General features: G+C 67.2%; 1 pseudogene; it reads right to left on the bottom strand.

Moving 5' to 3' along the window:
- Positions 1-539: 539 nt before the first annotated feature.
- On the bottom strand, positions 540-1,826 carry LOC121473863 (annotated as a pseudogene).
- Positions 1,827-12,174: the final 10,348 nt, after the last annotated feature.

Raw genomic sequence — 12,174 nt, 5'->3', positions numbered from 1 at the left:
TGGCCGCCCGGGCTCTGCGGTCACTCCGTCCCATCCCGAGGCCTGGTAGCGTCTGCACCACAGAGCAGGGAAGTGGGGAGCACGTTCACACCAATCCCAACCAGCATGTGAGACAGTATGTGGAGCACTGAGAATGGGCTTGGCCTCGAGCCGCATGGAGGCCCTGCCGGGGGGTCGGGCACTAAGCCACGCGTGACGCGGGAGCCCAAGTGCGCGCTCGTGCCTCAGCCTCGGAGCCACAGCTTCCCCGCCAGGCCCTGGACCCCGCAGAGGCCTCTCTGTAGGTGCCGGTCCCCAGGCCAGGCTTCCTGGCATCTTTCTTGCTTTACCCACAAATTTCCGGTTCATCTTTCTTCAAAGCTAAGCAAGGAGTGGAGCCATCTACGCGTTCATCATCTTCTCATCCATCTTCTATTTTTATTTACTTATTTCTTTATTTTTAGCCCTGAACAAAAGGCGCAGCTTTAGTTCAAGTGCGAGAAACCCGCAGTGATAGCACAGCCCTTCCGTGGGGATGCCTCGGCCTCCTGGAGCAGGCGTCACACTCGGCCCCCCGGGGCTGGGGAGCTCCTGCCTGCAGCCGAGCGTTCGTCTCGCCGCCGCCTTTCCCGGAGGACGCCGCTTTCCTCCGCGTTCACAGCGCGTAGCTTTGCTCTCTCGAGATTTCTGATGCTGTTTTGAAATATGCGAAAGGCACTTCGGGGGAGCTTTGACTGTGCCTCCAGCCCGGTCCAAACCTCTTTCTGAAAAGTGCCATCGGGAACAACTTCAGTAACGAGCCCCGGAGCACGGGCTTCTCCAGCTGGAAACTTCTTCCCAAACGTGAGCTCCCCGGCTGCCTCGGCTTGGCCCGTCACCTTGGGGCACGTGTACAAGGAACATCCTTCTGGACTTGGCCCACGTGAGCATAAGGAGTGTGAAATGTTGCCCCGTCGGAAGCACACACAAGGCCGAGGAGCCCGGGACGGTGACGGAGATTCCCGTGGCTGCACCATGCACCACGCACCCGAGGCTTAGGAAAAGCTAGAAAACGGCCTACAAAGTCCGTCGGTAAAACGGCCCCATTCTTGGCTTCCTCCTCTGTTTCGCCAGGGGAATATCCATGACATTCCTCAGATCCTTCCCACCGGAGTAAGAGTCACCATTTCCTGTTAGGACAGCCGTGGCCCGGTCCTCCTTGCTCGCAGCTTCACGAGCAGCCGTGATTTCCCGGTACATCCGCACGGTCGATGCGCTGTTGGCAGGGGGGTGGGGGGGCTCATCACGACCCGGGACGCTGCCTTCAGAGGTCCCGCCGGGGCCCCACATCCAGGTTGTTCCCTGTGTGCCCCGGCGTCGCTTGGCCAGCGGACCCGGACGAATCGGACCGACAGCAACGCCACGTAGTTCTGCGTGGCAGGTTCCCTGGGCGGGTGGCCGAGAGCACCCAGCACCCGCGTGGCCTTACGGATCATGGGGTAGGTGCCCGGCAAGGCCCTTCAGTGGTCCGTCTGCTTGTCGGGTGCAGAGTTTTAGCTTCACCTCATTTCCGGGCCCTTCTGCGACCGGCTCCCCCGGTTCGTGGCACTCCCCAAATCCTTCTGACTCGCTCCCGTTGCTGCCTCGTGCCTGCGCAGCGAAGGTGCTGGACCTGCAGGGAACCTGGGCAGCTTGGCCAGGCAGCTGGGAGCGGAGCACAAACAGCAAGCACGACCTGGCACAGTTTTTTCCTTGGCAGAGGAGAAAATTTCAGTGCACGGTATTGAGGCCACAAACAAAAAACAGATGCTCCCCACCATGACCCTCGGGGCTGCTCCCCGCCGCCGGCACCTGACTGCGCCCACCATGGCCACGCCAGACGCCGCGGCAGGCCCGGGACGGGGCCGGGACCGGGGGGCGGGGGGGCTCACCGATCTTTTAGCAGGTGTCTTACCCACAGCAAATTCGGAAGCAATGTTTTTAGCAACTCGACTTTATTAAATCCTTCCAAAACACTGAACTCAATCTTCATAAGGGCATGAGTTCTTTCTCTTTTCAGACCCGGCCGATTTGCAAGCCACGGAAACACATCACAGAATTACAGTAACAAGAATCATCGACAGATTTAGGACGGAGCACACGAGTTTTGGCAGCAGTGGATGGGGCCGGCGGTGGCTGGGGGGCTCTGGCCGCCGGGGACACACGGCCTGGGGCTCGCAGGCCGGCCCCGCGCTAGGCACAGGGGGAGGGACTCTTGCTCGTGCCCCCCAGGTGCAGGGCAGGAAGTATCCGTCGTCCGACTAACCAAACCCCCAGTCGGGTGGGAGGCACACGACAGTCGCCACGTGGTGATGGTGACTGGTCGGAGCTCGGGGACGTCAGGGTTTTCCTGAAAGTGAAAAATCGACCAGAAACTCCAGCTTTCTAAAACCCTCCGAGAAACTCACATGTTGGACGTTTACCTGGACAGACAGTGTCCGCGGAAAACCCCAAATCACGTCCGTGTGTGTAAGTGTCACGTGCACACGACGTGTTCTTACGTGTAACCGAGTGTGCAGTGGGCGCCCGGCCGCAGCGGCCTGCTCACCACACGGTCTGTCTGCATGTCCGTGTGTCCGCAGCGTCGCCAACGGTCTCGCAGCCGTGCACACAGCCCAGAGGGTGCTCGACGGCGGCGGCGGCAGGAGCAGGTGCCCAACGCTGCCCACTGCGGGGCTTCCCTCCAGTTTCCTGCCGCCGACTCGTTCCCGGCTGGGTGGGGAGCTGAGGGCCAGTCCGCACCCCGGGACCGAGCGTGTGCAGGAGGCAGAAGCACGTCCGTAAGCGCTTACGACGCCGGCGGGAGCTCCCTCGCCCCGAGCTGGGCCTCCGGAAACAGCGCGGTTCCCTGCACCCCTGCGGGTCCTGCACCCCGAGCCAGGCCACTGCTCCAACCCGAAGGCCACACCGGGGCAAGGGCAGCGGGTCCCCTCAGCACGGGCCCGAGCCCAGGGGTGCACCCACCGCGCTCACCGCAACCCGGGGCCTCGATGATGAGACCCTCCTCCCTCACCCTCTGCGGTTTTTGTATCTGGATTTTTGTTACTGGAATTTTCCGGGACAAAAGTGACCAGGAGAAGCACCCTGGGGGGGCCCCCCTGCACGGGCCTCCGGTGAAGAGGCCAGACCCCAACGTCGGGCACGTAGGCGTCCCCGGCCCCTCGCAGAGAGAGGACGCACCGGCCTGCAACAGGCAGCCGGGCGCAGGGAGCCTGGCGGCCTGGGTCCTCATTAGCCCCCCGCGGAGAGCCAAGCGCGCAGCCCGCCGGCCTCCTACCGCCTGACCCCTGCCTCCGCTCGTCCTTCCACAGATTAATTCCCCGAGCTGACAAATCGCAGTGCCCGGGGTGCCCGGGGTCACTCAGTCACACTGGGCTCTGGTCAGTGTCAACCAGGGCTCTGCCCCGGGCCGGGCAGTGACCAGGAGGAGGCGGCCAGACACACGCCGGGAGCTCAGCCCCGCGCGGCAGCACGGGGAGCGCGTGCCCGAACCCGCCACCGGCCGGAGAGCACCTGGCGGCCTCGGAGCCGCGCAGAAGCCCCTCTGCCCCGGACCCCGGGCCGGCTCCAGAAGCTCTGATTTAGGACGAGGGCGCTGCCGCCACGGCCACCGCCTGCACGCGGGTGACACTCTGCAGAAACGCCCTTGGCATGTGCAGAGGACGGCGAACCAAGGACCGCGCAGGCCTGAGCGAGGGCCCGTCCCAGAGCCCGCGGGGTGGGGGTGCAGAGCGGGTCACGGGGAGCACGCGCAGCCGGGGACGGCTCAGGGGACGGCTCAGGGGACAGTTGGGCTCAGCCTCTTCCTGGGGGGGTGCCGGAGGCCGAGGTGGGAGCACAGTGACTGCCGCCCGGCCAGGGGAACACAGTGGGGGACACCAAGGAGAGGCTCATCCCCCGTGGGCAGGAGGGCAGCCACCCCGGGCCCTGGTCCCACCTGTCACTTTGGGGGCCACACACCATGTGGCCGCGGTGCTGGGACCTCGGCTGGGGTGCAGACGAGCAGAGACACTGGCTACGCGGCCGTGCGGCCCCTCAGGACGCCCCAGGGCCAGTGGCCGCACCAGGTGACACTGCAGACGCCGCACACGGCCCCGCACGCCATCCTCACGACGACCCTCTGGAGGCACCGCTGTGCCCCCCACCCCTGAGACCTCAGAGCCGTGAACCCGGGTCTCCCCGCCCCGACCGTGCTCCTCCCTCTGGGCTCAGTCTCTCCCCAGACCCCGTACCGCACCCCCTCCCGTCGCTCCCTTCCCTCCTGATTCTGGTCCAACAGGGGACCTGCGGATCCCGACCCCAGTGTCTGCCTCTGTGACCCTGACAATTAGGACTCCATCCCGTGAGTGTCACACGCACACACACGTGTACACCTACGTGCACACCTGGAGGCCGCACGTACATCTGGTACCGGACGTCGTGCTGCGCCTCTGCAGGCGGCCGCCCCAGGTCAGCACACGCACGGCCTAAGGTCACGTTAGGACCACGAATAGGCTCTGCTGCCTGGGACCCACCCCGGGGCCTTCCCCAGGCTCGGGACACGAGGGGAACCCTCGGCACCGGCTGCCGTAGCCTCACCTGGCCCTCCCGGAGGGCGGCCCTGCACCCCTGCACCTCCTCTGCTTTCACAGACTTTCGTGTTCGATGCAACGTCCCTCAGGAGCCTGAAGGGGGAGGTGGCCGTCGCCTCGAGTGCTGCATCCCTGGGCCCTGAGCCCCCGCTGGCTTCCCCTCTCCACTGGGCACATGCACACCCAGGCCCGCTCACGTGGCACATGCACGTGCACACACACGCACGCCCGCGGGCTCCAGGGGACCAGCCCGGTCTGCAGGCAGCACACAGTGGGCATCTCCCCGCGGGACCCACCCCGCACGCACGTGCACACAGCGATACACGCTCGTGCCCTTGGGTCATGACAGTCCGTGTCCTGCACAGTCGCCGCAGGATCCATGGCGCCAAGACGCTAAATCTGTGGTGATCCTTTGCGGCGGCCGCACTTCACCAATTCTGTTCCCGGGGAGAGCTTGGGACTGTCGGGCTGGGAGCCTGCGGCTGGGACGAGGGGCGCGGCCCAGGTCCCTGTCCTGCTACCAAGGCCCCAGGGCACTGGGTGGAGGCGGGCCCTGAGGCCACCGCGTGCTGCCCGGGTGCCGGGGTCCCCAGGAGGCCAGGGCGGGGTGGGGGGGTTTGCACACTGGGTGAGGCTGGGAGGGGGGTACCCACGCGGGCCCTCCCCCATTCCTCCCCTACTCCTCCCCGCCCCCTCCCCCCCCACCCTCCTCCTCTCTTCCCACCTCCCCGCCCTCCTCGCCCCACCCCTGTCCAGGAGCTCCTCCGGGCCCTCCTCCCCCCTCTCCCCTCCTCCTCCCCCCCCCACCTTCCCGCCCACTGGACCACAGAGGAGCTGCAGGAAGCCCACCAAGGCTCTGGGGCCATGACCCGCCCACCCACCCTTCCCGGGTGGAAATCACCCCCCAACTCGGCCCAGCGGACCTCACCCCGCAGTCAGCCCTCGGGGCCTTGAGGACCCCGGACACACGAGTTTGGAGCAGGGGGGAACACGGCAGACAGAGGCTCGACTGTCCTCCTGCCCCGAGCCCGGGACCCTGGGCCGCCCGCACCCCCGACGCCTGGCGCCTCGCTGAGCCTCACCTGGGACTGTGCACACACACACGCGGGCACACCAGAGCTGCTCACACACGTGCACGCGTGTACGCGGGTCCTCACCTGTGCTTTGGGCCCCAGCCGCGCACCGGGGGGAGCCGCATCCTGTGCTGTCGCCGCCGCCGCCTACTGATGCCGTTTGCTGTGAGCTCGGAAGCTCATTCCCCCGACTGGTCGCCCAGGAGAGAGAGGCCCTCACGGCCACGTCACCCCAGGGACCGGTCACTTCACCGTCCGAGGGCCGTGGCCGAGGCCTGGAGCCCCGCACCGTCTGCTCTGCAGCCTCCAGGCCAGGGGCTCAGCCAGGCGCCCCCACCCCTGCGGACCTTCCCTCCCGCCCCAACCGTCTCCGCACACCCCCCACCCGGGCCCCGACCACCAAGGCCTCCCTCCCGCCCGATCCCTGACTCCGCATTTGCTGTCAGTCCTGAGGCCGGTTTTGGCACCGACGCTTGGTTTCCCAGCGTGGTAACCGGAGGGCGGGCCAGCGAACCCGGGAAAGCCCTGCTCCAGCCACCCCAAAGTGAGGGGAAGGCTTGTTGTGTCCCTCCGTTTACGTTTTTTAAAATAAAATAAATAAGCTGGATAAGAATATAGGAAATGTGAGTTTGAAAGTGGAAATGCCAACCAAAGGGAGGCGGCGTCCAAGCTGAGGCAGGACACTGCTTCGCTCCTTCACAGCCCAGGCAGCGGCCTGGGGAGCCCAGGGGGTCCTGCGGGGTCATGCGGGGTCACCCGGGGTGGGGAGGCCAGGCCTGGCCTCCCCACCCCGGGCGGCCCTCACTTCAGCTGCTTGGCTCTAGGGCCTCCAGCTCCACCGTCGTCCACACCGCTGGCCCCCGGCCTGCCTGGCCCCACCCACCAAGAACTCGGGTCAGGTGTGCAGGGAAGCCGTCATGCACAGTGTCACCCCGGGGCGGGGGCTGCAGAGTGGGGCTGCTCGCTGGGTGGCCAGGCGGGATGCGGCCCCTCGGGAGCGTGGGCCTGGGGGCCCAAGCGCCGACCCCCTGGCAGCACTGTGACGGTGCCGTCGGGAGGCGCACCCCATGTCGTCCTGAGGGGAAGAGGGGCTGGGGGGCAGCGAGCACACGAGCCCGGCCCCGCACCTGCCCACACAGGCCGTGCAGCTGCGGCTGCTGCTGCCACAGGCCCCGGAGCGGCCGGGAGGTGGCGGGGGGGTGGGGGGCAGACGGCCTCCCCTCCTCCGAGGAACCGGGTCCAGCCCCGGCCACACCTGCCCCGCTCCTGTGTCCCGTCCCTGCATCCTCAGGGGCGGTGGGTGCGCAGCCTGTCCCAGGTCCCCGTGCACCCTCCTGTCTGAGGAGACGGGGGAGGGGCCCAGGCCTCGGCATCGTCCTCGGCAGGTGACCCACAGCTCTGGTCTCTAGGTTAAAGGGAAAGTCGTGCCAGGCTGGGGTCTCCGGGGGCGCAGCGGGAAATGCCCCCTGCTCCCGCCCGAGACCCCCCTGCGGGGCTGGCTTCCCGGCACCACCCCGGGGCGGGCGGCTTGGAAACACCCCAGCTGTTCCCCTCATCTCACCTCCCGCCCAGGACGGGGAGGCCCAGGTCCCAGCACCCGCCTGGGACTGCCAACGCAGCGGGTGCTGGGAAGCGGCGGCCCGGCTGAGCAGGGCAGCTGGGGGGGCCCCAACACCCAGGCCCAGGCCAAGGGCGCCGCCGGCTCGGGCTGCAGCTGCGGAGCGGAGGGCTCGCCGTCCTGGAAGCAATCTGAGGAGGCGGGAGGGGGAGAAAGGTGGGTCCGAAGGGAGGCGACGTCGGGTCAGGGCGGCCGGCACCGGGGCCCCCGGAGCAGAGAACACCCCGCGGAGGGTGGGGCGGCTTGACGCTCCGGGAGGGATAAATCGGTAAAATCGGAGGTGACCTTCAGATACTGTATCTCGGGTTTCTAAGGGCCTCTGAGTTTCGGTATTGCTTTCCGACGGTTTAGGAAGGCAAGTTCCTGCTCCGAGGAGAAAGAGAAACTAAAAATAAACAGGAATGAGTTTCCAACCACAGTGATGCTGGGCTCCTTCGCTTCGGGGCAGACTCTCCTTGTGCTGCTGCGAGTGGGGGGGCCCAGCGAGGAGGCCCGGTCCCCTCGGAGCCTGGGGCCCACGGGTCGGCGGTGGCGGGGACACCGCTCTGCTGGGACTGGCGGGGGGGCGGGCTTCCTGGTGCAGGGGTCCTGGGGCGAGCGCCCAAGGGGGCCAGGCTGTAGCGGAGGACCCACCCCGCTCCCCGGCCTCTCCGCTAGGCCCCCAAGTCCTCGCTCCTCCTAGGCTGCTGCTAAGCCAAGGGGGCAAATAAAGGCGTTTAGAAAATCCCGTAAAGGGGGAAATCCCGCTCCCTCTGCGGCTTGTCCCGGGGCGGACGCTGCTCGAGCTCCCTCCCAGGCGTGCAAGCACCGGCCGAGGTGGGCAGGTGGGACCCGGCCGCGGGCCTAGAGGGAGGATGAAGACAGTTGTAATGTCTCTGTCTTTATGCGACTAAAGTGCTGAGAACAACAGGCTTCAATGCCTCCTACTTGGTTTTTCTCAAGCAAACAGAGGCGGTCATTTGTGCGATCAGGCTGCCGCTCTCCCCGTCAGGCTCCCGGCGCGTCCCCCGCACAGGGGGGGCAGCGGGTCCGAAGCTCCCCCACCCCGCGGCCCGGCCGAGCGGGCGTCACAGTCTTCTTCGGGAGACGGGCCCAATCCTGTGAGGAATTCAGCCACTGGCTGTGCTGCCCATGGAGGGAGCGGGCAGGGGCGTCTGGGGAGAGCTGCTGGTGGGTGTGATTGGCCAACGGGCAGGTGTCCCCCCAGCAGCTTGTCCCCCGCCGGCTTATCGGCCAAAGCCCACCAGAGAGCAAGGCCGCTCCTGCTCCAGGCGGCACCCTCCTCCCGACCACACCCCGACTGGGGCCTGCCGCAGGCAGGAGTGTCCATCACAAGCCGCCCAGACGCAGGAGGGGTGCCCGCGGGGACTCGGGGACACAAACTTTCCAAGGGTGCAGCAGCCTTGTTACCACTCTGACCCCTGCTTCCCGGTGACACCCACAGTAAGTCAGGGCACACCCAGAGGGTCCCAGCCACCGCAGCTGGAGGTGAGCCCACGGGTGGAGGTGGGGCCCACAGATGGAGGTGGGGCCCATGGGTGGAGGTGGGCCCCAAGGATGGAGGTGGGGCCCACAGGTGGAGGTGGGGCCCACGGGTGGAGGTGGGGCCCACGGATGGAGGTGGGGCCCACGGATGGAGGTGGGGTCCACGGGTGGAGGTGAGGCCCACGGGTGGAGGTGGGGCCCACGGATGGAGGTGGGGTCAGGTGGAGGCCCACGGATGGAGGTGGGGTCCACAGGTGGAGGTGAGGCCCACGGATGGAGGTGGGGTCCACGGGTGGAGGTGGGGCCCACAGATGGAGGTGGGCCCCACGGGTGGAGGTGGGGCCCACGGGGGGAGGTGGGGTCCACGGGTGGAGGTGGGGCCCACGGGTGGAGGTGGGCCCCACGGGTGGAGGTGGGGCCCACGGGGGGAGGTGGGGTCCACGGGTGGAGATGGGGTCCACGGGGGGAGGTGGGGCCCACAGATGGAGGTGGGGCCCACGGGTGGAGGTGGGCCCCAAGGATGGAGGTGGGGCCCACGGGTGGAGGTGGGGCCCACGGATGGAGGCGGGGCCCACGGGTGGAGGTGGGGCCCACGGATGGAGGTGGGGTCCACGGGTGGAGGTGGGGCCCACGGATGGAGGTGGGGCCCACAGGTGGAGGTGAGGCCCACGGATGGAGGTGGGGTCCACGGGTGGAGGTGGGGTCCACGGGTGGAGGTGGACCCCACGGGTGGAGGTGGGGCCCATGGATGGAGGTGGGGCCCACGAGTGGAGGTGGGGCCCATGGATGGAGGTGGGGCCCACGGGTGGAGGTGGGGCCCACGGGTGGAGGTGGACCCCACGGGTGGAGGTGGGGCCCACGGGTGGAGGTGGGGCCCACGGGTGGAGGTGGGGCCCACGGGGGGAGGTGGGGCCCATGGGTGGAGGTGGGACCCACGGGTGGAGGTGGGGCCCACGGGGGGAGGTGGGGTCCATGGGTGGAGGTGGGACCCACGGGTGGAGGTGGGGCCCACGGGGGGAGGTGGGGCCCGCAGGTGGTCCTGGGCCCGCGGGTGGAGAGGCCCAGGAGGACCCCTCCCAGCGCCCCCACACTTACTCATCGCACAGGTTTGTGGCCACGATGTACCAAATACAAATCAAAGGAATCTTTTCACGTCAAAACAGTCCTCGTTCAGATGTTCTAGAAACAGCGGCTCATGCGGGAAACCACCAGAGAAACACGAGGTTGGAGTAGGCACCCTCTTATTTTCCCCGACCCCAGAGAATTCTTCAACCTGTGAACTCTCCTTCTCACCTGCCTCACTTCCATCGGAAATCACTAAACCAGACAAAACTGGTTGGAAGTGGACCCACTCGCTGTGTCTGGGCCTCGCGCGTGCCCGACTCCCTCCCTGGCTCGGTTTGCCCTGAGCGGTCACCGCAAGCTTTCCTCATTTTCAGTAAACAGGAAAGAATTAAGACCTTATTTATTATTTTATGATTTTCTCCAAGGGTAAACCATTCGAGAGCAGCAGAGGCAGCGTAAGTGGGCGGCTCCCGTGCACAGGGAGGACGGCACCGCGCAGGACGTCGGGGCCAGGGTCCCCGCAGCACCGCACCTGCTCCTGCGTCTCTTTGCCAGCGCTTGTGAGGCCGCTGCGTCTGCAGAAGCCTCTCCTGACCCCAGAGCCCTCCTGGCCCGGGGGCTCCCACCCACCTGCGCCCTGAGCTCCACCCAAACCTCCGTGCGCGGAGGGTGGGCCGAGTGAAGACCAAACGGGGCTAGCTGCCCGCAAAGAGACCCCACCGTCCGGCCTGTGCCACCTGAAAACACTGTTTCATGTAGACATCATAAAAATTTCTTAAACGTGGGGAATCAATGAACCTTTGAAGAAATGATTGTTAAATCACAGGGCCTCGTCCACACACGGATCACGGAAGGCGGCAGCGCCCCGTCAGGACCCACAGCCTGAGCCAGCACCGCCCTGCGGCGTCCGGTGAAGGAATGAGCGGCCACCCCGGGCTTCTGACCCGTTGGGGCAGTGGGAGGCGGCCCTTCCTGTGGCCTCGGGCCCCGGGGGGCCACACGGGTCGCCAGGAGCCCTCAGCCACAGCACGGGGAGCCAGCGGGCACCCAGCTGGCCCTTCTGTGCAGCCTCCTGCCGCCCCGCTCGGGCCGCCGGTTCTCTGCAGCCCCCCACCCCTGACGTGGCCTCCGTGCAGCTCGAGGGTTTGCTTCCCAGCTCACTGGCCATTCCCCAGGGCTGCGCCCGGCGTCCTCAGAGAACCAGAGGCCTGGGCCCAGGATGCGGGGGAAGGCAGCTGTTGGGGCCCAGTCCACCTGGCCCCGCACCCCGCTCCCACCCAGGTGGGGAGCACCACGGGGCACCTTGGGGAGACAGCCAGTACACAGGTGCACGGGTGGGGCTGTGGATGAGGGACAGATGGTGGGAGGCTGGCCGGGGAGGGGTCCTTCGTGTGCCGACGGGCAGCGTGACCCAAGACAGGGCAGGGACAGCAGGCAGCAGAGCCGGGGCAGGAGGCAGGCGATGTGAGAGCCTGACAGGGCGGCGGGCAGATGCGGGCACATGGGGGGGGTTCGGCCCCGGGACGGGCGGTGTCAGGTCCACTGACCCTCCTCACGGTCACACCTGCGGGCCGGCTCAGGCTCGTGCCCAGGGAGATGCACAGAGGCGGCCCCAAAGCTTCCATCTGAGCCGCGCAGACCGGCGGGCTTGAGGAAGATTCTAGAAGCAACAGTCCGATTTGGACAAGCTCAGGGCGGGCGAGCAGGCAGTTCCTCAGACCCCAGAGTTTAGGTACTGGGGCTGGGGTGGGCGTCGGGCGGGAGCTGGGCACCTGGTGAGCTTGGCAGTCTCTGAACAGGCGCCTTGAGCTGAATAAGGAGGCGGAGACTTCTGAGGAGCAGCCAAGGGTGAGGTGGGTCCTCGTGGGATGGGGTATGGGGCTGACGGCAGGTGCAGGAGTGTGGGCAGGAGGGCGCAGCTCAGCGGGGACTGAGGAGGGGCTGTGGGGGGAGCAGGAGAGCCTCTCACTGTAGGGGTGGGGCGGGGCGGGAGAGCCTTGGGGTCTGACTGTAGGGAGGGCAGGTGGAGAGCCGCAGGGCGGGGTCTGGATGTAGGGGGTCCCAGGCTCTTGCCCACCCGGTGGTGCCCCCGGGTCATCTCTCCAGGACGCGTCTGCTCTCCGCGTGCCTCGTTTGCACACACACGTCGGTGCCTGGCGGTTGGGGGACCCTTGCCACCGCGGCCTTGCCTCCCGCCCGCTTGCCGCCAGCCCTGCCTGTGCCCTCACCTTGCCCGGCGGAAGGGGTCGCCCAGCCAGACCCTACCTGGTGGCCTGAAAGTGTGGGCAGGAAGGCCCGTCTGGCCCAGGTCTGGGGGGTCTGCCTCTGGGGCGCAGGTCCTGGGGGAAGGGCCGACCCTCGTGCC

The sequence above is a fragment of the Vulpes lagopus genome, chromosome 1, assembly GCF_018345385.1.
Source record: "Vulpes lagopus strain Blue_001 chromosome 1, ASM1834538v1, whole genome shotgun sequence".
Classification (NCBI taxonomy): Eukaryota; Metazoa; Chordata; class Mammalia; order Carnivora; family Canidae; genus Vulpes; species Vulpes lagopus.
This window is presented reverse-complemented; position numbering and strand designations above follow the sequence as displayed.